The sequence below is a fragment of the Mustela nigripes genome, chromosome 2, assembly GCF_022355385.1.
Source record: "Mustela nigripes isolate SB6536 chromosome 2, MUSNIG.SB6536, whole genome shotgun sequence".
Taxonomy (NCBI): domain Eukaryota; kingdom Metazoa; phylum Chordata; class Mammalia; order Carnivora; family Mustelidae; genus Mustela; species Mustela nigripes.
In genome coordinates this window covers 136,891,363-136,919,114 of record NC_081558.1, presented here as the reverse complement: position 1 = coordinate 136,919,114, position 27,752 = coordinate 136,891,363, and the positions used below count along the sequence as shown (strand labels likewise).

General features: G+C 43.7%; 1 long non-coding RNA gene across 3 annotated transcripts; it reads right to left on the bottom strand.

The window, feature by feature from the left end:
- Positions 1 to 12: 12 nt before the first annotated feature.
- On the bottom strand, positions 13 to 23,598 carry LOC132012098 (uncharacterized). 3 transcript variants are annotated; one of them, XR_009402526.1, is made up of 5 exons: positions 23,260 to 23,598; positions 23,089 to 23,175; positions 21,965 to 22,098; positions 19,240 to 20,612; positions 15,532 to 16,123 (listed from the first exon to the last, which is right to left on the bottom strand). It is a non-coding gene; the product is annotated as an uncharacterized LOC132012098 (long non-coding RNA). The 3 variants fall into 3 exon arrangements; XR_009402524.1 differs by lacking the exons at positions 15,532 to 16,123; positions 19,240 to 20,612 and adding an exon at positions 13 to 3,203 and having other exon boundaries at positions 23,260 to 23,531; XR_009402525.1 differs by lacking the exon at positions 19,240 to 20,612 and having other exon boundaries at positions 23,260 to 23,533.
- Positions 23,599 to 27,752: the final 4,154 nt, after the last annotated feature.

The window sequence follows — 27,752 nt, the reverse complement described above, 5'->3', positions numbered from 1 at the left end:
CAAAACCCCCAATGAAATTTCTAGATGTTTAATGGGAGCAAAAATCACATTTTTCTCTAATTAATGCCTTTGAATTTCCAGAGCCCAAATAGTCTTATATCTATGTAAATAATTCGATATGCAGTATTACAAAAGTAAAATTTTAAGAGCAACATATACATATATTGGTATTTATATAAATATATAGGAAGAGGAATAAATAAACCAATAATCAGCAACAAAAAAGCACAATGCAGCCTCTGAATAAGAATAAAGAAGCTTTGTGGAAATTATATTTTCTTCATTAGTGGGTGGTGCTCGGGATTAGAATTAGAATTAGAACATTAGAACAATTAACAAATGGTAAGTGGTGCTCTCCCATTCATCCATAAAAGGGAATCTTAGGAACTAATAACTCATTGTATGTAAAACATTTATAAAAATTGGTTAATGAATTTAGTAAAAATTAACAATGGTGTTTAAGTTTAAGCCTACCTGCATCCTTTGAATGTGGGGAACAAATATGAGGGCACTCTGTGTTCTCAGTATTTTAGCTTACTGAAATTTATAACAGCTTTATAGTCCAATTGAAATATATTTCTGTGTTCTCTTACTCTTTGGTGCTTTCGGTTTTAAAAATCAAAGAGGTATTTATTGTTGATCAGCTCAATAAAACTGGCACTAGTTGTCATTTGGAATATTGCAAAGCAAGGGCACCAAGCCTTGTTTTGGATTGTCATGCGGAATATCAAATAATCATGTTAGGATTCTAGGCATGAATTTTCCTTTTATTCCTTAGACTCAGCTATTAAAGAAAATCAAAATAGCCTCTTGCACTTCAGCAGATCTTTATGATTTTTAGTACTTTATGACAAATCAGCAATGAGAACTCCCAAAATGTTTTGTGAAGCAGAGAAATAAGAACCTCATTTAAAATTGTCTACTATGAGGCCAAGAGCCCAGGAATACACTGTAAGTGAGTGACAGGTTTGGGACCAGCCCCCAAGCCCTGGTCTCAACAGATTCTGGAGTGGAAAAGGCAGTTCTAGAACATGTACAAAGAAGAATTCTTGAGTCCCGCTCCTTCCTTCACCTTTTTAGTATGAAGGAAAGCAGAGAGGGGCTCCATGCCTTTAAAGACTATAGGAGGGAAATTGTGGTTAGGCGACGGCCTGTTGATTTCAATTTCTTTCATATTGGGTGAGTGGGGTGGATTTATGGTCTCTTCAGTGAACAATCTAAAATACTATTTTTATTTTGAATTGATCACATGAATGCTTCATCTCCTGCTCTGTGTGTTGGAATGCCTGGGAGGGTATTGTCCTCCCAATGACCTTTACCAAAATCGAATGCTGAATCTAAAAGCTGTAACCCAAAACCCCCAATCATGGCCTTAAAGAAGTTTCCCAGAGAGAACGAGGCCATTCCTTTTTCATTTCTAAACATATGGGCCTCATGCATGCATTCAGAACGTGTGGTATCCTTGGCCTCAAGCCTCCCCGAATTTTGGGATGCGTGGATAAGCAATAATCTCTTGGTTCCAACTTGATTGGAGCCTGAACTCAATATCACCTGAAATTAGTTTTCAAATCCAAATGCAATTAAAAACAGGTGTTTCCAAATAGACTGAAAAAGGTTTTGGGGATGGGGGGAATCAGGTTCACAGCCTTTAGGATTGGTTGAGTTTTTCAGGTTTTTGTAATCAACAGGAAGGGAGGGGAAAGAAGAACTGTTTTCATGGGGTTTGCTCTCCTTCCTTCCATACTGAACCATCCAAGTGCTCGGAACCAATGCCTTTTGAGGACATGCGTTATGATTTGCTGGGCTGGACTTTTCTGCCCCATCCTCTTCCTAATCTATTCTAGCTCAAGGCAAATTTACATCTTATGTTAGGCACTTAATAATTCTCATTGAGAAGAATGACTTTCTACGTATAGAGGAAGGGACACATAAAAAATAAGCTGCTATCCCAAAGTAGAAGAATATTAAAGATTCTTGCCCAGAAAGTTTCATTTAACACATGTTATAAAACTCCTTCTAAAGCTAGCCTAATGGCAATTCAGGAAACATTAGTGAGTTTTGGAAGGTTTTTTTTTCCCCCCATTGAATCAATACCCCATTAAAATATGCATGGTGGGAAAAGGGAGGAGAAAGCTCACTTGTGGACAAACAGTACCCATGAACTTTAATGCGCTAAAATGGATTCATAAGTTCTTCTAAGATGAAAAACATGTGTCCTATTACTGTGAGATTCACCACTCCTTACAAGTTCGGAACAGACCATCCTCATGTCCTAGTTCTCAAATGAGTGTGTCTATTTTCAGAATAATTTTCGGTATTAAGTCTGGTCCACCATTTGATTTTTTAGTCTCCTCTTTTATCCCTGGAATCTCGCATTTCTGGTGCACTTCATCTCTTTTGTGCGGAATAATATCCTTCAGAAATCTTTGATGCATTGGTGAATTAAAAGAAAAAAATGAAATGTAAGTGCTTGCTCTATTTGTCATTTTTAATACGTTTTGAGCCAGTTGATTTATGATGAAGCATTTCTTGGGAGAGGAGAATGGTTAAGGTGGTATTTTGAGCTCCATTTAAGGCAATTTAGTTGTCATCAGGCCTCCTCACCCCATAACCTTCGAAAGACCTTGCTTCATAAATTGGACCCAAACAGTTGGCTTGTGTTTCGAGTAGACAAAGCCTTATGGAAATGATACTTGCTAAGTGTTTTTATTGGACATCTGGGTAAGAGTTAGCCTTTGTCAGACCAGTCACAGACCCCAGCTAGCCTGACTCCTACAGCCTTGGTGGCAGTTTCTGCTCTTAGAAAACTCTTAAAATTCTTTCAGGTTGAGAGGGAATGAGATTTGGATTCATTTTCCGCCGCTTTCTGCTTTGATTCCTGACTGAGTCAGTGGCCGAGATGAAGGGTGTTTGTTCCACGCCTCCCTCATCTTTAGGTCAGGACTCTGTGTTTAGTTAGTGCCCCACCTGCCCTCCTTCTGTGGAAGTAGATTCTGGCTGGGATGGAGTTTCGAGACCGCCGTGGGGTCCATGTTATGCCAGGGTGTTGTGGCCCCACTAAAGAAGGGCAAAGGGATTACAGGACCCCAAAGGCGCCGGCTTGAAGGAATGACGCTTGCTTCACTTTCGCTCTCAGTGAATCATCCCCATCCAAACTAATGTGGGATTCCAGAGCACAGAAGCTCCCCAGGGTCCATGTGAACCTAGATGAGAGAAGAGAGAAGTTAGTACCAGGGCCCTACATTTAATAGCAAAATGTATCCTTTATGTAAAAGAAATAAGAGCCCTTCACAGAGTATCCCTTGAGGGGTGATCACCAGCTGAAAGAAGGAGGCGTGCTCTACGACTTTTCATTACTTGTGTCGTAATATAGAATTTTATATTTGAAAAACATGCCGGCCATGAACTCAATTTTACAAATTCCTGTACCGAAGGCAGACTATCTCCTGGATGAGAACTTCAATGACAAAGGCAGGAAGTGACAAGGCCAAATATGAAGTAAATTAGTAAGTCGGTAAGTAAGTAAGTAAGCAAATAAATAAATGGGGAATGTGCAGGTAATTCAAAAGATGAATTCTATTCTTGTTTAAACTGAGAAAAATGTCCATTCCCTGTGAGAGAATGGATTGGCACGTGATTTGGGGTGCTGAGAAGAGTAACACGCAATCCTAGCATGTGGTACCCTTCTTCTTTTTATTATCACTCTCCTGAGAGTTCTGGGCTATTTTAAATGTGAAGCTTTAAGGACACATCTTATGGAGGCATTCATTTAACCCCTTGCAGTGAGGGAGCAGGCAGAGACCTAATTAAATGAAGTTCTCACCCCAGCCCTCATGGTGCCTGGATGGGACTTCAGAATGCGGGAGATAGGTCACTATAATCTACCGGTGATACACAGAGTTTTGAAAACATTTAAGCATTTAAAATGTTTCACAGTTGACAGAGCAATTGCACGCATGGCATCTCCGCCTTGCTGCTCTTTGGAGGGAAGGTCCTTGCAGGGGCCGGGGAAGGGGGTTCAAAGAGCTGGCATGGCCTTTGCCTTAGCTAGTCCCTGCATGAGTACAACCCCAGAGCTTCCAACCTGAACTGTAGAGCCAGCCTCTGCCTCAACTGGCTTTCGCGTCTGCATCTCCATGGGCTTGTCCATAATGGAAGTAGTTCCATTACATCCTTAATAGCCTTTCCAGCTTTAGAATTCTTTGTCTCTTCTTTACATCCAACTCAAGAGCTTTCTTTCTTTCTTTGTTTAATTCCTTTGGGGGCTAGACATCAAGGAATGCAAGCAAGCCAGGAAGGAGGTGAGGAAGGCAAACATCAGGAAGGGGAAACAAGAGTGAGAAAAAACTTGGAAGAGAGTGAAAGGAAATAAGCTCACAGATAAGTAATGGGGTGACAGGACTGTGGGAGGTGGGTTAATTTCCCGTATCTCAGATTTAATAGGAGGGAGAAATAGCTGATGATTTGCGGTGTAATTCTGTAAGTAGTGTCAGAATTAATAATCCTTTTAACCTTTACCTTAAGAAAAACATTCCAGATGACTGCTCAGTTCATTCTGTACTGCAAAGAGAGACCACCACAGCCCCGTTTGGGGGTGCTGGAGGGAGAACCATTACTAGTTGATGAGGAGACATCCACATCCGAAAGGGCAAAGCGGACCCTCGGTCTCTGTCCACAGTGTGGGCAGGGATGTCCTCTTGTTGACACTCTTTAGGTGCAGGGACGAGTTCCTGCCTTTACCTTCCCACCACGTGGTCATTCTACAATGTTCTGCCCCAGCCAGGTCCATTGGTTACAAAATAAAGAAATTGTTTCCGACCAGGGTTTTCTGCAACTGGCTACATTTTCCTTGATCTGAAAATCTGTAGGAATTACTGTCTCCATTCTTACTTTATTCAGTAGTCAGCAGTGGCTGTCATTTCTTTAATGTACAGAATAACGACAACAACAACAACAAAAACCACTCAGGTGTGCTCTGTGTGACAGCCTGGTCTCTTAAGGCAGACAGGTTGAGTGTTAGCCTTCTGTTGTGGGTAGCTGTAGAATGTTTCATTTCCTCGTGGGCTATGAGGAACATATCGATTATCTGTGGGGTGAACCGATGGTGGGAAAGATTGCAAAGTGTTTTTGAAGCAGAATTGCCTGGTGTGAGCAGGAGTTCCAGAAATATTGGATCAAGGGCTGGGGAGCTGACTGACTTGTGCTCGTGGGTGTGGCCAGCAGGAGAGCCCAGGGTGAGGGGCTGTGCTGACCCCCCACAGTCACCCACCAGACTTTCTCTGAGACGCTGGAGTCTCCAGACTTTGCATCTGAGACCGTGGCCCTGAGGTCTTTGTCTGGGAAGAAACATTCCTCAAGCCTGAGGTCTGTCAGCTGCAGCCAGTGCTTAGCAAATTCTGTAGACAGCTCTCATGCCTTCTTTGTTTAGGAAAACCACACCTCAGTATAATCCTTCATTGACAAGTCAGCTTATTCAGAGTCCCTCATCGCTTATGCAAAAGGAGTTGGATCCTTGATTGGAGAAGTTACATAAAATGAAGAGTCATCTTAAAAAGCTAAGACATACATGCTATAAACACTTCTTTGAACTTAAAACATAAATTAGTGTGTTCATTCAGGAATTGTTTGATGTGGTGGGGGGAGTCTTTTTGTTGAATCTGGGTCTGATACTGGAGCTATCTTTCACAAACCCCATTTATAATGCACCATCTACAATATCCATTTTTGAGCTTCTTTAAAGTATGTCTTCATTACGAGAACTTAAAAACACTCATACTGTCATCTACGAACAGAGGCCTCCAGAATGTAATTATTTCTTCCCGTACTCTTTTTTTAGATTCTTATTTATTTGACAGAGAGAGAGAGAGAGAGAGAGAGAGCGTGCCAGAGAGGGAACACAAGCAAGGGGAGTGAAAGAGGGAGAAGCAGGCTCTCCGCTGAGCAGAGAGCCTGATGCAGGACTCCATCCCAAGACCCTGGGATCATGACCTGAGCCCAAGGCAGACATTTAACTGACTGCGCCCCTCAAGAGTCCCTCTTCTCTGACTCTTCGGTTGTCTCACTCATGCTTAATTTAGCACTACTTTTGAGGAGCTCCCTTTTGGCAAGCCTTTCCAAACCAGGCCTCCTCATCTCTATATAAACACTCCCTTCCCGTTGTGCTCATAATTCATTGCTTCACATAATTCTTGAAATGTGTACATCTATGAAGCCAGACAGGGGATACACAGTTTGGGGCTCAAAAACAGATTCTTGGTGAACGTACAACTCACTCAGTCTGACTAGAAGCCCACTGGTTCTAGAGGGAGGCCTGATCACTGCCAGCTCTCTGAGAGAGAGAAGGGAAGGGGGAGGTTTACAGAGGCTGTGAGGAATCACTCATCTGCAGAATTTGTGAGTGGGGGTCTCTGAAGCAGCTTCTACTGTAATAGATGCTCACCGTGTAGGTACAATGTGCCCATCCCCAGTTAAGAAACAAAGATAAAATCCAGTTGTTGCTAAGTGTCATATACGGTACAGACAATCAGCACGAGGGAGGACAGGTTACTTCTGACTGGAATGAGCAACCAGAATACGGTTGTTACGGGTTTAAGCGTATTGCCCCCAAAGCTCCTCTGTTGAAATCCTCACCTCTAATACCTCAGAATGTAACCATATTTGGAGATAACATCTATAAAGGAGTAGTTACGTCAAAATGAGGTCCATAAAGTGGGGCCCAAATCCAGTATGACTGGTGTCCTGATAAGAAGAGGAAATTTGGATACAGAAACATGGACAGAGAGAAGACGATGTGAAGACACAGAGAAAAGGGCCATCTAGAAGGCAGGGAGAGAGGCCTAGCACAGAGCCTCACGGCTCATCGAATGACCCAACTCTGCTGACACCGTAGCCTCAAACTTCCAGCATCCAGGACTATGAGAAAACAAATGCCATTGTTTGAGCCGCTCTGAGGTACTTCATTATAGGAGCCCAAGAAGCTAATACGAGCCTTTGTGGGGGAGGGAACATTTGGTGGGCTTGAAAGAATGGGTAGTTTATCAGTCGCCCAAGTTAAAAGTAAGGAAATTCCAGGCAGTGCAGAAGCTAGAGCAAAGGCTTAGAGGTGGGAAGGTATTTGAGATATAATAAGACTGTTTGACGAAGGGAGAATAACTTCAGGGCTGGAGTAGGACAGGCTGGAACAGGCAGGTCAGATTCTCAGGGCCTTGAGGGCCATCTATGGGCAGCGGCGACCCACTGAAGGCTCCAGAACGGTGACATGGTCAGTGTGGCACTAGGGAGATGTTATCTTGAGGGAGTTGTCCCAGAAGGTCTGACGCCTGTGGAATCCCTGTGGGCCTCGGCAGCAGGAACACGGCAGGATCCCCCCCATGCTTGATGATACTGCTCAGGGCGAGCGGAATTGGTGGGAGAAGGTCAGGATGACTCACCCCTGCATAAGAGCAAGAAGGCATCCCTGCCTTATTAAAGTTCCAGGTCTTACCACCACACCCCTGACAATCCCCTGCCAGTAACAGAGAGTTGCCAGGCTTCTTGACAGGATTTGCTTCTGAGCTGAGCGGAGAATGAACACATGAGTGGAAGAATTCAGGAGGCATGCTTGGTTCTGGGCTTCTGAGGAAAGTCCCAGCTCTACTCTTGCAGGGAAACTAAACGTGAGTTATCTCTGGAGTTATGTGACACTGCTTCCACTGAGGTGTTGAAGCTGAAACAGCATTTTATCTTGCATGCAAGTCTTAAAAGTCTATTTACTTGTACGTTCTACCTCCTAGAGAGTCCAAGAAATTATTGGTGCTTAATAAATTTTTTTCATTAAATGCACTAGTGTCCTTTTCTGTGGCTTCTGATAATACTCCTAGTTGTTGCATCAGAATAGGCTTCTCACACGTCCATTGACACTAAGTTAGCTGTCCTAGAGCCTTGTGACATTTAAAAAAAAATGGCTGCCCAGAAAAGGCTTAGTTAAGAACAAGACCCCAATCAAGAGATCCTGATTTGGTAGGTCCTGGGTATATCTTATTTACAGAAAATCCTGTGGATGATTTTTGGTATACAGCTAAGATTGCAAAAATCACTGATTACTGTCAACTTTTCAAACTTTTATAACAGTTTGGAAAGCAAAGTTAAATTTGATACCAAAGAATTTTAATCTCCATGATTCTAATTTCATCAAACGTTATTAGCTTATGTAGTCAAAGCTTTACCAATCTACAATTCAAACTGGTAACTTCAGAACAGTCACTCCTACTTTCCACCCTAATTTAAAGAGATCCTCTTCTCTTCTTCTTGATTCCTTCAAACCCACCAAACAACAACAACAACAAAACCCATGTGAATAAAAGACAGAAAATTTGTTTGCTAAAACAAATGAGTCTCTCCCCAGAACAACCTCCAAGTAATCCTAATTCAGCTGAAATACCCATCTCTTTATAAGAAACATATCAGGTGAGGATATTGTCCATAAATTTAGCTGTGCAAGAAATGGAGCTTTATTTTTCTGTAACTCAACTCAGTTTCTGTTTCACACCCCATCTCATTGGGTGGCAAAATCTTAGCTTGAGTCAATAAAGAATATTTTCTCCCTCTCTCCCAGAGCTTGCACTAAGTTATTGGGAATTTAAATGATACCAACGCACAGGGATGGAGCTGTGGCAGGGAGGTTACCCATCTGAGATCTGAGTCATCATCTGCTCTTGCTGGCATTCCTGAAAAAGATCTCATCCTGTCTGGTCCTTGCTGCTGTCATCCCTCATACCCCCTGCAAGGCGCGGGTCTCCACTAATCCATACATCTCCTGGGCATAGAGGATGAGTCTGCTGCTTCCACCCCAACCTGGGCAGGGGCACACCGTGTGGTTGCCTCTGGCAAATTTATGTTGATATGAGGGGTAGCCGTTTCCACTCTGGCATAGTGCTGCTCCTCACTCTTTGCCCAGGAAAGAGGGATAGGTTCCTTCCATTCCACTGTGTTTGTCATTGCACACCCCCCTCCGGAAGGCCCGAGCATCTCCTCCCGGGTGCCCCGCCCTCTGCTCCAGAGAATCTTTTCCAACCTCTGGGGCAGAAAGCCGTGCACTTACAGAAGCAAGCACGCTCACAAAGCCTGTTACATTGTTTCTGCACAAGCATCCTTTGGGTTTTCCTTTGAGGGTTGGACCTTTGCACAAATCAGAGAAAATGCCTTGTTTCTCTCTTTAGGCCCCATCACTTGTTCCCAGAGGCAATACGTACCCAGTGGAAAGCATCAGGTGACACTAAGGAGTAATGGAAATAGAAAGTTAGCCCTCTGAAACTTATTTGGTTTAGCCTTGGCTGAAATTGTGATCAAAGCCAGAGGATCACAAGCTTTAGTGATCAGTTTAAGGAAAAAACTTTGAAGAATGTTGGCACGGGGCAAAGCACTGAGTTCGCCAGATCATCTTAATCTATAATGGCTAGAAAATGTAAGATATTTACTTTAAACACGCTGAGAATATAAACAGCAAGGTTGGAGTGACGGTCTTTTTTTCCCCATGTTTATATTTATTCCATATCTTGTTGCCATTAAATCATTCTCTGACTCGTTTGCAAGAATTTCCTTAGAGAAATACTGACTCTAAACTTTATTGTTATCTTCTCTTGGACTGTATCCTTAATCTCAGAGACATACTTGCTTGGAATGGGAAATTGCATTTACTCACTATAAGTTTGTGAAAGGAAATTGAGTTTGATAGAATGTTTATTGCTAGAAATCAAGTTCACTCACCTGAAGTTGTAATGTACACACCAGCTCTGTGGCCTCTCTAACTTCATTCTGTTACTTCACTCTTATATAGGGGCCTTGACTTCATTTAGTTATAAAAACATCAAGCCCTTTACTTAGCTTTCTCCCCATAAGCCTTTATGAAAAACTCCAAGACTCTAACGAAAGTAGTTTTAAAGAGCAACGTGAATTTAAGTTTTTCCCTACTAGTGAAAAAAGGGAAAGCCAAGAAAAAAAAGCACGGACCAATACTTGACACTGTTTTTCTACATAAAAGTTTAAATGTCTTCCTAACATGTCTTAGTGGCAAATACACAACTTTAGAGTGACACCGTCCAAGAGGAAATAGACCAGAGAAAAGTTAAGGAGTGAGCACACAGTTATATTTTGTTACCCCAGCCAAGTGCCCAGTTCTCTCTTTATACCCCAGGTGTTACCAGAATAGGAGAAACTCATTTGGTAAAATTCATTCACATGAATGCATTGGTTATATCCTATGCCAACTTAGTCTTCTTCATTGTCATATACTTTCATGAGGGCAGACACTTTGTCTATTTGTTATTTAGCTATTGCATCCCCAGAACTTCCTCCTAGGGGACTGCCCTCCTGGGCAGTCAGTAAATATTTGTTGAAATTTTAAAAATGAATAAAGGAATGGATTCTCCCAGACTTTCACCCTGTATCTTTCAAAGTACTGTTAGAAAAACATCAAGTTGAGGTACAAAGGTGTTAGAACAGTTGGCACGCCAACAGCAGCTGTGACTATTCTTAGAGCAACAGTCCTTCCCTTAGATTCCTTAAACTATACACCTTCCTCATCGGATACAAGAATTCTGTGCCAAGCTTGCTCTTATCTGCCCAGTTTTGAGTAGGTGGCCTCAACCTCCTGTTTGTTAGGACACAATGGATATTTTCTTGTGAGTAGTTGATACAGTTTTGGTATGTAGATGGTCATTGAACTATGTAGGTGAGGCATGGAGGAAAGGAGCAAGAAATCACTCTATTCAGTAATTTTCATCCCTTTTGTAGTACATTTTTACAAGGCCACATGTCTGCCAGAGACTGAAGAAGGTAGAGACACAGCTGTATTGGTTGATTATAAAAGGACCCAACCCTGCCCTGATATATTCAGGCCTAAATTTTAATTTAAATATCTTGAAGTGTTTAAAAGTTTTAGAATGAATAACAATAATTCTAACCCTTTTCCTTTTCATTGTACTACAGCTTTGCAAGTAGGGAGTGAAGTTTCGTGTTTGGCAGGGGTAAGGGGCACGTTATACTCCTATGTGTGGACATTCCTTTTGCTTAATAAAATTTTAAAACTAAATTAACACTGATGGTCTTAAATGCCTCCTCTAAATATAGACTATTTCACTTTCATGATGAAGAAGTTGAGCTCCACCATCTTTAGGGTTTTTTTTTTTTAGGGTAAAAGACAAAAATTTTGTATGTTCTGTATCTACAACACATTTTCTTTAATTCATGATGAAAGAATTTTGATTGATACTTATCATCATATGTTTTTATGATTTAGTAAAACTTGTCACTCAATTTGCTTTTTGAGGATCCAAAAGTTTCCATTAGCAACATGTTGGCCACCATGAATACCTTAAGTGTGCAAAGTTATCTGGTCTCATCCTGCTGTGTGCTGGTTGCCTCAAGGACACGTTTTCAAGTGGGTCAAGGTGCAGATGCCAAAAAAGTCACAAAAGGTGAGATCTTTTGGACTTGAGCAAATTTAGTTCACCAAATTTTCCATGGAGTATCAACAAGACTTTGCAAGTTGGTATTCTGTTTTGAGATGGAAACCAGCATTCACTGAAATTGAAGTGTAAATGTTGGGTAATATTATCACATGTTCCCTTTCTCAGGATGCTCTAACCTCAACAAATTCATCACCAGGAAGAAGTTTGGACTGTCACTTGTGGGGGCTCTCTGCCCTTTTATGTTTCATATCTTTCAGAGAAGTAAAGTCGGCATATCTGCATATTAAATGTGTTTATACCATGTTCCATTGAATATTCCTGAAAGGAGATTTTTCTTTATAAGTGACTTTGAAGGGGTGCCTGGGTGGCTCAGTGGGTTAAGCCTCTGCCTTCGGCTCAGGTCATGATCTCAGGGTCCTGGGATTGAGCCCCACATCGGGCTCTCTGTTCAGCAGGGAGCCTGCTCCCTCCTCTCTCTCTCTGCCTGCCTCTCTGCCTCCTTGTGATCTCTCTCTCTGTTAAATAAAGAAATAAAAAATCTTTTAAAAAAAAAGTCACCTTGAAGATTTACCTTGATCATTGACAACTTTAATCTTGTTAAATTGATATATAAATGTCATATGACCATAACATAACTATGATTTTTATATTGACTACATTAAGCAGTATATATAAAAGCAATTAAATTTTCTGGAACATTCTACACTGAAATATGTAGAATTAAAACAAACAAACAAACAAACAAACAAACAAAAACCTTCCTATTTTCCAGTAGCATAGTAAGGGCGAAGCACTTAGCATTTTGTTTAGCATGTCTCAGGGCCTAATGATTGTTAGCTATTATCTTTATCAGTCATACAGGTTTCTGTTATTTGGAAGTTTGTATCCTTCTTTTGACTAGTGAAAGCACTTTGCAAGTGATATGTCATACAACCTAGAAAGCTAGAGCTAAAAGGAATGAGCCAATCTCCCCATTTTATAGATGTGGACATTGAGGTTAAATGACTGAGACAAATACAGATAAAGCAGAAGGCCCGAGATGAATACCTTGACCGCCAGGCTGCTGTGATTTCCAGCCCTGGAACTTTTCAGACAGGGAGAGCCTGCAGATGTGCCTGAATGAGGCCTCTGATACTGCTTTTATATATACAAACATCAGGGAAGAGCATGATTGGGTTTAACTGCTTAAAGAAAGAGGGACACAGGGGTGACTGAGTGGCTCAGTCATTAAGAGTCTGCCTTCGGCTCAGGTCATGATCCTGGGGTCTTGGGATCAAGCCCTGCATCGGGCTCCCTGCTCTTGGGGGAGCCTGCTTCTCCCTCTCCCACTCTCCTCTGCTTGTGTTCCCTCTCTTGCTGTCAAATAAATAAATAAAATCTTAAAAAAGAAAAAAAGAGAGTCACACCCCATAAGACTCCTTATCCATTTGGGGCTCATTTTAAAAGTCTGAATAAAAATACAGTCTTTTGAATCCACTTAATTTTTTGGTTATCTACTGTGGGAACAATTCATTGCTTTAGATGAATGAATTGCCAAAGGGCTGTTTTGTCTATAAATTCAAGTAAATTGAAGAACAAGTCATCATGAAACGTAAACACAAGATAATGTTCCTCTGTTCCATTTCCTTTTTTCCTGAAAATGTGGGTGACAGAGATCTTCACCAGCATTACTTGTGGAAAAAAAAATTAAGTTAGCTAGTGTTTCTTATGAAGAAAGCTATTTCCCCTATTCTGTAAGAGATTCGATCTAGAGAAATTGAGGGCCAAGGAGATTATATCCTGGAAGTTGATTTTTCTTGTTTTTGTTCCCACTGTGGTTCATTTTGAAAAATGTGAATTTAAGTTTTTAACCACTCTATTTTTAAACCGGTGTCTTCAGAATATTCTTTAACATCAAGGGAAATTAAAATGTTATATTGTTTTCACTCTTTTACCTTGGGATTTAGAGATGTTCTTTTCAAGGTATGCGATTGGTCCTAATCTGACTCCTCACTTGGGTAGAATAAACGGAGACCGAGCCTAGCAGATGACCAAGAAACATGTCTCTGTTATTTTAAGAGACAGTAGCCCCTCTAAGGAATCTATCTATCTATCTATTTATTTATTTATTTATTTGTCGTAGAGAAAGAGTGTACACAAGCAGGGGGAGTGGCCGGCAGAGAGATAAGCATGCTCTCCGCTGAGCAGGGATCCCAATGCAGGACTCGATCCCAGGACCCTGAGCCGAAGGCCTACGCTTAACTGACTGAGCCACCCAGGCACCCCACCTCTAAGGAATTTAGATGCAAAGTTCAGAGAGCTTTAGACAGGGTATGATTGGAAGAGCATGATAAAGAAGGCTTTTGAGAGTTTTGCATCTTGAATCATCCTTATTTTAAAATTAGAGCCACACAGCTGGTTGGTTTAGAATGCCTTGCCTTAGCTTTTAGGTGAAATTCTTTTAAAATAGGAAGTAAGTTTATTTTTGCTCACCAAACTCCCAAGTGGCTCAGTTTCAGGTTCTACAATAATTTGATTATTAAGTCACATATGACAAATGGATTTCCAACCAGAATTTCTTGAGAATAACGGTAAAACCCTCCAGCAGTGCAGTCCCCTAATGCCAGGAGGTGCTATAATGATTGGTAAAGACCTCGTCTCATGCCCTGTAATAACTTATAGAGCAAATCATCAGGTCCTCTGTTAATTTTTTTTTTTTTTTTTTTTTTGGTCTCACAAGCTCGTGACAGATGTTAGAGAAACATATGCTTCCTATTGTTTTACTCATCTTTTAAAACTTTGGTGTAAGTGTAAAAATAATGACTGTCACAAAAACTGGCAGAAGATCCTTAGGATTTTATTTTATTTTATTGTTTATTTTAAGAGAATATCCTGATTTCCCAGACTCTATCAGGTTCCATTTCCTGCCACCTCTACGACGGTTGGGAGGTCTCATTATTGCAAAAATGACTGTTGGGTTTCCTTTGACTCTGGGTTCTCTAAATCTTGCTAATAAATTATTTTTTTGACATTGCAAATATTATGAAGACTTTATATTATCTGGAAAGGGAAATCTAATTTTTTTTCCTAAGCTGGATCTTTTCTGCTGTTAAAAGTACCTACAAATGAATTATGATTTCTTACTCTACATTTTAATCTATTTCCTAACAGTTAGTGTGAGATGTTAATAAAATAAAATTTGTCAATTCTTTTCTAAATCAGATTGCTGATTAAGCAACTTCTCTTTTAACACATAACTTTTGGATCTTTTAAAAAACAATAACAACAAAAAACTATGAATGAGGTCTGAGAGGGATAGCTTCTAGAATCAACATCCGTGTTCATTAAAATAAGCCTACCCTGACCTAGTCACAAAATTTTCCAAATAGTGTATATGTGCAGTAGAAGGATAAAAGTGACCTTAATTTTCAATCGGCAAACACTTGCCGGGGGCCTTTCATTCATAAAGACCTGGGAAGAATAGAAGAACAATGGCATTGTTTCTGAGCGTCTCAGAATGGAGACTCGAGAAAAACTCCAACCAATCTTCATTGAAAATGCAGATTCAAGGGCTCCACTTGGATCTAATGAATCAGAGCATCTGGGGTGAAGCCCAGGAAGTTGCATTTAGCAATAGTCACGTGCATTAGAAGTTTGGAATGATTAAGTTAGGGGCTCATATTTTCTACATGGAGAAACAGACTGGAAAGCAAATAATACAAATTCGCTAAAGCCAGGCGGATGAACCGGGCTGCAACGTTGCAAAACCTCTTAGGACCAGACAATTCAAAGAAAGAGAAAAGAGCATGGTTCTACCTAAGCCCCTTCTGTGTTTCTACATGGAAAGGAAAGGTGAGGCTTTCTCCAGGTGTGAGCAGGTCATCACAATCAATGTCAAGCAGTGTCTGGGAAGTTGAACAGTAGAGTCCAAGGAGAGTAGTAGATACCGCAAGTCATCCCAGCCAAGGTACCTGCCCTAACTCTGGTCCACACACCTCTCCTTTCTGTCAGCGACATTGTCATCCTGCTTTCTCAAAGCTAAGGCATTATGCAGCCAGAGTCTCCCCTTTCCAAGCCCAAACCCGTGGAAATGAGAGTGAGAGAATTGGAAAGGACAAAAGAGCTTGTGTTTAATTGAGACCCAGAGGCAGCATGGTGTAGGTGGATGGAAATCTGGGTTCCCGGTCCAGTAATAGTTGTGTGATTGTTAGTGCAAGAATTTCTCAGGGCCTCAGCTTCATTCCTGTGAATGAGAAGTTCTCCATAATTCCTGGGCTGCATTTCAGCTCAGACACATATTTGGTTTGTGAGCATCCGTGTCCTGTCTCACTGCATGGTTGTTAAGAGAAGCAAAGTCTAGCATCTCATCGTCCTAAAGACTCTCCAGCAATCTAGTCAAGAACTGAAATGCCAGCATCAGCGTCCCTCCTTTTGATGGAGTGTGGTTAAGAGAACAAGCTTCAGAGCCAGGTGATCCCTGGTGTCAACTCCAGCTGTGTTACTCCCAGCCTCGATTCCTTGTTTTTGTCTCGATTTTGTCCCAATTGTTTAAATCGGGGTAATCATACACATCTCACTGTACACTGAGAAGCCTAAATAATGTCTTCAAGAGGCCAGCTCCAGGCTTGATAGATACAAAGGGCCCCAGAGTCAGATCTTCAGAAAGACCGCAGACACCTTCATTCTTCCATCATGAACTTTGAGTAGGGCCATGTTGAAAAAGGAAGGACCATCATTTATGTCAATTTACAATCTTTAAAAAATGAACTGTGTGATTCATTGCAGTGAGGTACCTCACATATTTGACATCTGGGGTGAATCATCGCTTAACACTCGCTTCTTTATGTGATAGAATTATTTTCAGTAATTAACTTCAGTAATTATCACATTAATTATCAGTAATAATTATTTTCAGTAATAATCACATTAATAATCAGCAATAATCATTATTTTCTTGATTTGTTCTTTTAAAGCAAATATTAATAATTTAAATAATTTAAAAAGAAGAGTGAATTGCAAATTTAAAGATAATCTGAATTCAGCACATGTCAGGTATGATCTAAAATGTACACTTGCCAAAAAAAAATTATACCTCACCATTCAGTTTCCTTATTTTCAATTTAAAACCCAGACTCTCCAAGAGGTTACGCATAAATGACAGAATGGATATACTTCAGAGATCTTTATATGTTTGGTTTTGCAATCACTGAGCAGTTATTGTTTGTTTTAAATCTACTGTTTAAATGCAGGAAAAAGTGCTACCACCAGGGTCAGTGGCAAAACCTGCTCTAGAACCGGTTGCTTCAACCATGTCCAATGGTTGCAAACTTGGCCTAGAACCAACCCCTGGGCCTGAGCCCACGTATGCTGAGGAGGTGGGGGATGGGGAGACCCGTTGTGTAATTGGCAATTGGTATTCTTCCAATTAACTTCTGGATAGAATACAATGTTTATTAAAGGATAAATAATTTTTAAAATGAGATAATCCAAAGCTTATGTATATAGTATTAATACCCAATAATAACCATACTAGCTCTCAGGAACTTGGACCAACAAGTAATTTTTTTTTTGGTCTAAGTTGTTGGGGGAAAGAACATCTCATCACTGATATTATTTAGAATTTTTGGAACATGTTGATAATAAAAAGCAGATCAACTTTTAGTCAGCTTTGTTATTGTTTTTAAATTATCTGCAGACAACACACCCCTATAGCCCCAGCTGGGGGTGGGGAGGGGCTCTCTCTGTCCTACCCTTGGTATACCATTGATTTAGTTATTTCCTTTACCTATGAGTTTCTAGAATCTTCTGACTCCCCAGCACACAGTGCACCCCTTTCTGCATAGTAGGACATAATAATTATTTGTTACATTTGAATGCAGCTCATGCTACATGTCCCCATGCTTGTTATTTTTAAAATGCCTAAGGGCAAGTATTATTATCTGAATTTTGCAATCAAGTTTTGAGAAATTACAGAACCTGTTCAAATTCACACAGCTTGTTAGTGGCAGAGCTGGGATTTGAACCCAGGGCTCTGTGGCTCCCATGCATTCAGTGCGTGGCCCTGTACACAGCTTCTCATCTGTGACAAAATTTGCTGACACCTGTCTACTGACTTTAAAATGTATAATGCATAATTAAAGAAGTAACCTTTGTGGGCACTATTCAAGCTTGTTTTCATCCTAAATGCAAGTTGGAAAAATATTTGGCACCGGTGACTGTCACATTCATTAGGAGCCTTAAACCCATCTGCAGCTCTATTGATATTCATCAGCCCTGCTAAATCATTTACACCATCAGGAAATTAGTCTAGAATGGCACTCCTTTTCAGAGAAAGGAACCAGGAAAATCCAGAGAGGCGAGAAGCTGAGCCCTGATGGGAGGCAAATAATAGCAGGTAACTGCTCCAGGCTGCCCTGCCAGGGGGACCAGGGAGCGGCTGTCATCCATAGGTTGGAGAAATAAAAACCTAGCCACGGTGGGATTTTCATTCATATGGCGGCACAATCCAGGGCCTGGCAAGTCGCTGTGCCTGCACAGCCAACCATCTGTTTCAAAGCCTCCTGTATTTCCCCATTCATGTAGCCATTTAATCTGTCCTTGGCAGGGCTGAAAATAAAATTCGGGAGACTCGCGGAGAAATGGGTGGCTCAGAGAAGCCTGACTGAGATAACCCCTAGCCTCTCACACCCTGACCCCTGGAGGAGGCAGCACAAAGCCCCTCCTTGTGCACTAATCAGAAGTTATCCCTCACGCTGTCACCAGGGGGCGCACCCCCAGGAAATAGTTGGCCTGCAACAGCACCCTGGAGATGATACTGGGGACCTCACAGATCGCCCAATTCAGTAATTTTTTTTTTTCCACCATTGTGATCATTGGACAGGTAAGGGAAGAGGTTCGAGCCTTTTCTTGCTTTGGCTGAAGTGGCACCAAGATGGGGAAATCAGCTTGAAGGGTGGAGTTACCTTACCATGCCTTCTCTCCAGAGTTAAGGAAACACCAAATTAGAAATTTAGAGCATGACATCCATTTTAGGATTTCTAGTCGTCAACCAAACATCTTTTTTTTTTTTTTAACAAAAATTTAAAAATAAAGATATGTCTAGAGGTGTTCGGTCACCGTTAAATTTCCTTGTGGCTCAAACCCTCATGTCTCTTACAAAATTATAAATCAAAAGCTTTGAACTCTTAAAAATTCCCTGAAGTCACCAGATTGGAAAGAGCATCCAAATGACCCACGGGACCTTTAAAATGTAGGTAGCTATGGGAACTGCAATCTGGAAAACTGTATTAGAAAATTGATAAACTTGGAGAGTCTAAGAAATCAGAACAAGGGCTTGGAATCAACCCCTACAACACGATTTTACCTGCTGAAGCCATCAGGAGCACTGAATTACAGTTTGCTGATGATAAATAAATAAAGCACTTGGTTCTCCTGTTTCGGCTTCTGTCCTGAACTTATATTTCCCAAACATGTCTGATTTTCAAATTATCTGCACAGTGAGTCTCAAACCGGATCACACATGGGCATCACCTGGAGCTCTGTAAAAAGCCCCTGTCCCTGGGTCCCACAGTCAGCAACTCTGATGTCGTCGGTCTGGGGAATGGGGCCTGGGCACCAGGAGAGTTGCCAGCTCCTCAGCCACTCTGATGTACAGCTATGGTTTGAGAACCATGTGTTCAGCACCGATGCCCAGGCCCCAAGCTAGACCCACTGAATCAGTGCCTTTAGGGCAGGATCCAGGGCATCTGAACTGTTAACATGCATGGTAAGGAGGTTTATGGTCTGGCACGTCTGTGAATTGAAAGGACTTTACCTTTCTTGTCCCCAGTAGACAGTGGCCCTTCCCCATCCCTGCAGCAGAGGAGCAGCCATCGTTCTGCTGGGGCGGTGGCTGAGGCGACTGGTGCCCGGTCTAAGCAGCTATGTGCAGAGCGGCAGTGAGGTCTGGGGCCAACCCCAAGCCTCCCTCCCTCTCTCTGCCGCCTATCCACACACATGTGGATGTTTCCATAAATCACTTCTGATATGTGGTTCGTATTCAGGAAGTGTTCTGACTGCTTAGCCATGTAATGATGGAGTAGGGGAAAGGTCTAATTTTGGAATGACTGTGGCCAAGGCAGCGCCGCATTCCCTGCAAGTCTGAATTTCCTAAACACGGCAGCTCCATGGCTTCTCACCACAATTACACAGGCAGTTTGAGGCACACTATCCATCACAGCAAATTACTGGTGGGATCTGCTCTGGAATAAGGCTGGACAGCCTTGCTGGTGGCAATCTTCACGGAACCTTCTTGAGATCCAGGAGAAAGGTGAGGTGGGAGGAAGAGCAGAGCAGGTCGAGCCCGCTGAAGCAATTAACAAGATCTGGGCCTGACTTCCAGCCTGAGTGAGAGACAGGGCTTGTGAAAGCTACCATCCCAGACAGAATGATACCCGGGTGTGTTCTCATTTGGTTTTGCTGGTACGTTACAATGGGGAAGGAGTAATTTACTGACTGCCACACAGCCTTTGACCCCAACTGACTTGCATGTGATTCACCTAAAAGAGTCATTATTGCTCTCATTTTATAGGTGAGCAGACAGAGGCTGTCCATCCAGGATCACAGGTAGGTAGAAGCAGACCAACATTCAAGCCTGGATTGCTGTGGCTTCAAACTCTTGCCTTTCCCAGTGTCTCAGGACAGCTGAAACCCTGCTTGACCCCGGAATCTTCTCAAGGACAGTTCCTGGAGAGCATACCATGTTAGCAGTGATAATCTTTGACTGGGCTGCTAGGTTAACTTCCTAGAAGGACTGGACAGGAAGTGGGATGCCATCCTTTTTCCATGAACACAGAACACCGGCTCTTCTACTCCATGGCTCCTGGTTTGGTAGCCTGGTAACTGGAGAGCAAGGCTGAGCTCTTCTCCCATGAGCATCTCCTTTGGTTGTTGGGGTCTCTACAGACCTCAGCAACCAATGTGTTAGGACTCCTGATATCATCCTTGGGTTCCTGGTTCTGTATTTTCAGGAAGTACCCTATGAGTTTAACCTTTCATGATTTCTGAGGGCTGAGGCAGCTGGAGAATCCATAGAGAGAGAAAGAAAGAAAGAATGTCCAGCTTTGTCTTAGGTGAGGGCCTGCAAAAGCCAACCTTGAGTCATGGATCTATGTGCAGGGTGTTGATTGAGAAGTGGCCGAGGTAGCACTGTTAGGAGAATCAGGAGGTCAGATAGAGAAGGGAAGAGAGAAGACTATAAGGGGTGGTTACCTGTGGACATTTGGGGCTCAGTCCCGCTGCAGAACTTGAGGACAGTATAGAGGAGAACGGATACCTCTGATGTCTTGCCCTCACTCAGGGACGTAAAGGCTGAGATATTGATCCCAACTTTCACCCATCACTGGCTGAGGGCTGTTCCTGGGGGAAGGGCAACTAACTCCCTGCTTAACAGGGGACCCTGGGCTGCAAGGAAGCCACCAACTGCTGGCATGTCCTGACCAGGGAATGAATAATAGAAAAGACCCAAGGCTGGCCCCCAGAACATCCTAAATCTTCTCATGGTTGAAGAAAGTTTTATAATTCAGTGGCTCCAATGACACTGTCCTAACAACATCTGACCTTCACCTACATGAGACAAACACACACTATGCCTAGAGCAGACACAAAATACCTAGTGACCAATTAACTCTGATTTTCAAAGAAACAATGAGTTGTTTTTCTACTTCTAAGAATGTGCAAATATTTGTCGTTCAACTGAAGGTCACATCTAACCGGATGCCCTGTATTCTCATTGGCTAAATCTGGCAAAGTTCCTCCCGACGCCTCTCTGAGCCAAGGGTGGGGGTGCGGAGTGGCCGCCCTGGTCTCCCGCGTGCCAGTGTCTCTGACACAAAGCAAAAGGTGTAAGACATAAGGCAGCGGGAAAATTTCCCAGTCATGTGAGGAGGAGCTGGCGAAGTTGGAGGTTCAGAGAGTGAGATTTTGAAGGTGGGGCAGATACCAGTCTTTGGAAACAGAGAGAGTGATGACAGAGTTGCACAACCTGTAAACAACCTTTGGAGCTCACGGTATCTCTTCTTATTCTGCTTGGAATTCATATTCAACTAACAGTTCTGACACCCTTACTGTCTCTGAGGTTCCCCCCAATGATCACATCACTTCACCTTCACACCATTCTCGTTTTGCCCTGGAGGAAAGATAGAGTCTCCCAGAGGACAGTGGTGTCCAAGGTGGACAGATTAGCAGTCGAACCCAGATTTCTGGTCCCGGGTCCCAGGACCCTCTCTGCTGCAGTGGGGGTCCCCGGGGTGTGTCTTACCCCACACCCTGTGCTACCTTGTGCAAAACTAGATTATAGACAGCTTTCAGGTCACTAAAGGATGGCTGTCTAGACCCTTTCACAGATACCATGATATAGTGGAATTCTATTCCTCCTATTAATAAACAACACACATCCCTTTAAAAACATTGCTTCAGTGAGGAAACACACCCAGAATCTGAACTGAGTGCAAGGCCAACTCTCTCCTTACAAGGTCCCTGTAAGAATAAGATTTTCTTACCCCTCCAGGAGGACTCATCCAGGGGTTCTTACAGGGAGGGGCTGGAGGAGTGTGGGATGGAGGCCTCGGTGTGTTAAGGGTCCAGAGTGCGGGAAGCATGGACAGGAAAGGTGGGGACTCCAGACTCACCACACCTGTAGGATGAGAGGGTCCGGGGTAAGCGCAGCCCAAATGTGTAGGCTCTTCCAATAACAAGAAGGACATCATTGCTGTGGGCCTGGGATTCTCACCTCTAGCCTTCAGAATTCTGGGGCTTTCCAAGGGAAGAGAAGAGGAGAGAGAGCTAAGACAGAGAAGGACCCCACTAGCGGTGGTTTATTCCAGGTCAGAGTAGAGGGACAGACATTTCCAGGAGGAGAGGCAGGCAATGGCCTCATAATAGCCCCCTGAACATGCAGCATAATGACCCAATGAAGACAAAGTGGGGATGTTGGTTAGGAGGAGCAGTGGCCATTTTTATGGCTCATTCCCTGGCAAGCGCTGTTCACCTAGGAATTTGCAAGGACTAACTATATTCAACACTGAAGGTTACTCCTGGGTCCTGTACGAGCTGATGGGCTGCAAAAGCCTAATGTCACAAAAATCTTGCAACCATTCCTGTGACCCTGAACCAAATCCTGAAATTAACCAACCAGTCAATGATGTGGTGCCTAATGGGGACGGGGGCAGCCCCGTGTCAGGTATTGATGAATTCAGAGAGTCACTTTGTATCAGAGAAAGATGAGTCATGAGCTCAGCCTTCCAAGAAGGTTTGTGAAGGGGGAGCCGGGGAGGCTGAATGTAATTATCTAATGCAATGGCAGGCTCAATTAAGGATGACAAGGGGACGAGCAATAAAAGAAAGATACTAGAGCATCTGATTAAGGCCCCAATGTAAAAACAATAGTGATCACTCTCTAGAGAGTAGTGACAAAGCCTCTTCTAGGGGATTGGAAGTAAATAGCCCCGATGCCTCTCTCTCTCTCTCTCTCTCCTGTCTGAGACCCCTATGCTCCCACCACAAAAGAGGCCGTGCTGAACTTTAAATCCAGTATCAGGTTTGTACAAAGGACAGACACTGGCTCAAAGTCATGGGATGAAGGGGCCAAAGATTTTGACTTTGATACATCAGGTAACATATTTACCCTCAGGCAGGAAATAGCATCCCATGTCTTTCTTCTTGAGGGGACTCTAGGTCAGGCTGATGACAGCTTCTTGTTCCGGAAGGCAGCCTTGAGAGAGAAAGGAAAATGAAAGGAAGCTCTCCTAATCTTCCTGGCGCCCTCTCAGATCTGATCCTCAGAAAACAGGCTTACTTGCAAAAGGAGAGCAGCACCCCCCAAAGGAGTGTGAGGAACAGGAGTCTATGGCGCTGTCCAGGCCCAGGCTGGTCACGGGCAGGCTTCCCCTCCACCTGCTGCAGCCCGGCGCCTTGTGCTTCTTCCACTCTGGTGCTCCAGGGAACAACGGGCATCGAGGGAGTCTGCTCCCACCTCCATGCCTTAAGCCAGTCGAATGCTCCGAGTGTGGACCGTGTTTCCTGCACAGCTTGAACCAGGAGACCAACAAGCTGCAGTGAAGTCAGTGGGAGGGACTTCGGGGTGTTCACCCTGCCAGCTCCCCCACGGTGCCAGCTCCCCCACGGAATGAGGCAGGGCAGCAGGTCCTCAGGGCACACGGTATGGGAGGTGGAAGGACTGTGGGCATTTTGATGAGGGGTGGATTTGAGTCCCCCTCATTGAAAGGCAGGAATGGGTTCCTTCGCTAGTCAGTGGCCCTCACTGTCTGGCCAGGATCACGTCTCAATGGTTTGTTTTTTGTACTTAGGTGAAGGACCAGAGGATGTGAGTGTGTGCCCAGGAATGCCATGTTCTGAGAAAGTGTCCCTCAAGCCTAGTGTCCCCGGCAACATTCCCTGTGGATTCTAAGCCTGAGAACAGTTCCCACCACTTGGGAGAGGGTCAGACAAGGGTGTGCGGCCATGGACACCTCTGTGCCCATCCCCTATAAAAAGCTCCTGGCTCCACCCTCCACATAGAAGTCTAATGAGACTGAGATTTTTTAAAATGATTTTTTTATTTGATAAACATGTTGATGATGATGATAATTGGCCCAGGAAAAAATTTCCCAGAGTCACAGGGTTTGTGTTCTCTGTGGTTTGGGGATCAGGCAGAGAGGAAAGGCATCTGACCCACAGCTGTCCCCTCAGGGAGCTGCCTCTCCCCCTCTGTCTGCGAGAAGCCCGCCTGTGTCAGCCAGACGCCCAAGGGCAGCTCCTGGCTCCCAGCTAGCGTGTTCTCCTGACTCATGTTTTCCTTTCCCACAGTCCTGAATCTGTTGTCCCAAGTTATTAGTAAGGGGAAAGGATTGGGGGTAAGACTAATATTGACCAGATGACTATGCCTGGCATTTGTTTTTTCTACTGGACTGGAACTGTATTTGAGACTGTCAGGGCCCCCAGACCACCCCCTCCGCCATCGCCATGCAAAAGAAGAAATAAAGCTCCAAAGGCAAACTGGCGTGATGAGAGGTCCCCAACTCTGCCTGTGAACCCCCTCTGCCTCCACCCCACCCCGCCTGCCTCCACCAGCTGGCATCACAGTTCACGTATTTGATTCTATTGGACAGAAATGGCGGGAAGCAGTGATTTCCAGTAGACACGTTTTTTTTTTTTTTTTTTTTTTTTTTTAAAGACTTCAATTCCTGGCAGGGGAAGGGGGCAGGTACTGACACTCTTTTCCAAGTGAAAATTAACCAATGCATAGATGCAAAGGTGGGCTTTGGCTTTAGGTTTTTCCTACCCCACTATTCATGAGCTAAATTAGAAGCATTGAGCATCTCCCTCCCAATAAGTGACTCTTAATCTCACAAAACAAACTGAGGGTTGCTGGGGGGAGGGGGTTTGGGAGAAGGGGGTGGGATTATGGACATTGGGGAGGGTATGTGCTTTGGTGAGTGTGTGAAGTGTGTAAACCTGGTGATTCACAGACCTGTACCCCTGGGGATAAAAATATATGTTTATAAAAAATAAAAAATTAAAAGTTAAAAAAAAAAAAAAAGAAGCATTGAGCATCGATGGGCCCACATGTTGTAAGCATTGTGATGAATCCTGCCAAGACACTCAAGGCCCATCTTGATAGCCATGCTGGGCCTGAGGGAGACCCAGACTTTCCAGAGGAGAGCCTGGTCAGGCAACTGGGAGGGGAGGCAGCTCTGGGACCCACCTCCAGGGGCTCCTCTCCATCCCCTCTTGAGGTGATCTGTCCAACCAGTACGTCTCAAGCTGTGCCCACTCATCCCAAACCTGGTGATAGGAGGAAAGGGAGCCTCCTGACACAGGCTGTCCTCAGACCAGGAGCTGGTTTTATATCGAGATTCTCATTGCATTTGAAGAGGTCAACAGTGCCTATAAACCTTCATCCAAACTTTGTCTGTAGGAGGGAAGAGAAGCCGCAGTTGTAGAGAAAATAGACTTTCAGTTTTTCCTGTGGGGAGCAGTAGGCAAAGGGCATGTGAGCTCGGCTTCTGATGATGGGGATTCCCTTTTCCCCACTTGAGTAGAAGCCAGGCTCCAGAGGAGGAAGACCAGGGAGTAATGGTGTGTACATTCCTATGTCACTATCAGTGTGCTTACTTGTCAGTTGGATGCTGTAACTGTCACCTGACTCATCCCCCTTTTCACTAATTGTCCCTGTTCTATCCTCCTTTACACAAGGACCAACTTTAGCGTACCCCATCCAAAGGTTTTAGTGGTAGGTCTCCCCTGCTTCCCAATTCAAGCCAACTTTTGCCCCCAAGTGTCAGCTCTCCATTCCATGGGCTGACCCTCCCTTCACAGACCTGTCCTCCTGCCAAGCCATATTTCTTAGAGTTCTCTGAACTCAACTTTTCTCGCTCAAACTTTTTCATGACCTTGCTTTTTCCTAGATTAGTCACCTCACATGGAATGCCACCCTGCTTTCCCCATAGACCTCTACCTACCAAAAAAACAGCCATCCAAGTTCAGCCCCAGTGCCATCCAAAGTCTGACACTGTCGTTTTCCAAATGATGGTAAGGAGGAGGCTGTTGGTGGCATAGCATTGATGATTACAGTTCAGGTAATGTGTTAAGTGTATGGGTTTTTCTATTTAACCCTCAAGCCCACCCTCCAAGGCCGGTGGTTTTACTATCCCCATTTTACCAAGAAAGAAGAACATGGAGACACAAAGAAGTAACAAGACATAGTAACATGGAAGTAGCATAGACTGTAATAAATCTATGCATTTTGCATCTTCACTGGTAGGTCTTGACAGCAGGAGGGGGTTCTATTCATGCTCTGTTGCCCATCCTGCCTAGTGCAACGCCTGATGCATGCTCCCCACGCAGCACATGGGGTGTTCAGAGCCAGGCAAGAATTCAGCTCATTGTGTTTTCTTGCAATTAGCTATTGTTCTCACCTGGTGGCCTGTTCTTTAGGTTCCATAGATGAGATCTGAGGTGAACAAAGGAGGCTCTTCTGCCCTTGCAGAAGGAAGGATCACGTAGGCTCCTGAGAGCAACATGGAAGAAGGGAAGGGAATCTGTTCTCCTCTTGGGATGGGTCAGTCTTCTATGTGCCCATCTGTGACCTAGGACAGCAAATAACCCAGTGGCTCAATTTTTTAGAACTAGGCAGGGAGTGGCCCTTTATGAGAGTGAATGTGTGGAGGAGGATTAGGAGGAAGAAAATAAAAGGCAGGAGCCTGTAACTCTGGGCACCAAGGCTTGAATGCTAGAGACTTGGGCTCATCAAAAAGACCAAGGCAGAATCAGGACTGATTAACTAAAAACAGTTACATCTCCCAGAGAGGTGAGGGGCCAGTCTCTCTGCACCCACTGCCTCTGTCCCTCACAGAAAAGATGGGAAGTCATGTCTTCCCAAAGTGGAGTCCAGGCCCACCTGGTGTTGGAATCAGTGTTCCCAGGATCATGGAGACCTAGACCCAAACCTGGTGTTGCCACTTACAAGCCAGGTGGTTTCTGGCAAGGAACTTACTGGTTCTGAGTCCCAGTTGCCACATTTGTAAAGATGGGGTAACACACCTGCATTTCAGGGCTGCTGTCGGGACTGGATGGATACAGACTATGAACATGGGGCCCAGCCCCACTGCTCAGTGAATCCCAGCCCACTGGCAACTCAATGAAGGCACAAGAAGGAGCCATAGCTCGGGCCCCAGGAGGCCTTGCTAAGCCTCACTGGACACTTCCTTGTTCTCACCTGGTGCTTCTCTGTTATTACAGACCTAGGTTACATAGCCCAGATGTAGCTGTTCCCTTTAGACCCAACACTCCCCAGCAAGCTGTCCCTCTGCACAAGAAAAGCCTGCCTGAGGGGCACCTGAGTGGTACAGTCGGTGAAGCATCCAACTCTTGGTTTTGGCTCAGGTTTGTGATCTTAGGATCATGAGTTCGAGCCTCACAAAGGTCTCTGTACTCAGCACAGAGTCTGCTTAAGATTCTTGCTTCTTCTCTCTCTGCCCCTCCCCCCATGATTTCTCTCTCTCTCTCAAAAATAAATAAGTAAATCTTAAAAAAAAAAAAGGGCACCTGGGTGGCTCAATCAATAAAGCATCTGCCTTTGGCTCAGGTCATGATCCCAGGGTCCTGGGATCCAGACCCACTCCCTGTTGAGCAGGGAGCCTGTTTCTCCTTCTCCCACTCCCCCTGCTTGTGTTCCCTCTCTCTCTGTGTCTCTCTGTTAAATAAATAAATAAAATCTTTTAAAAAAAAGAAAGAAAGAAAGAAAGAAAGAAAGAAAGAAAGAAAGAAAGAAAGAAAGAAAGAAAAAGA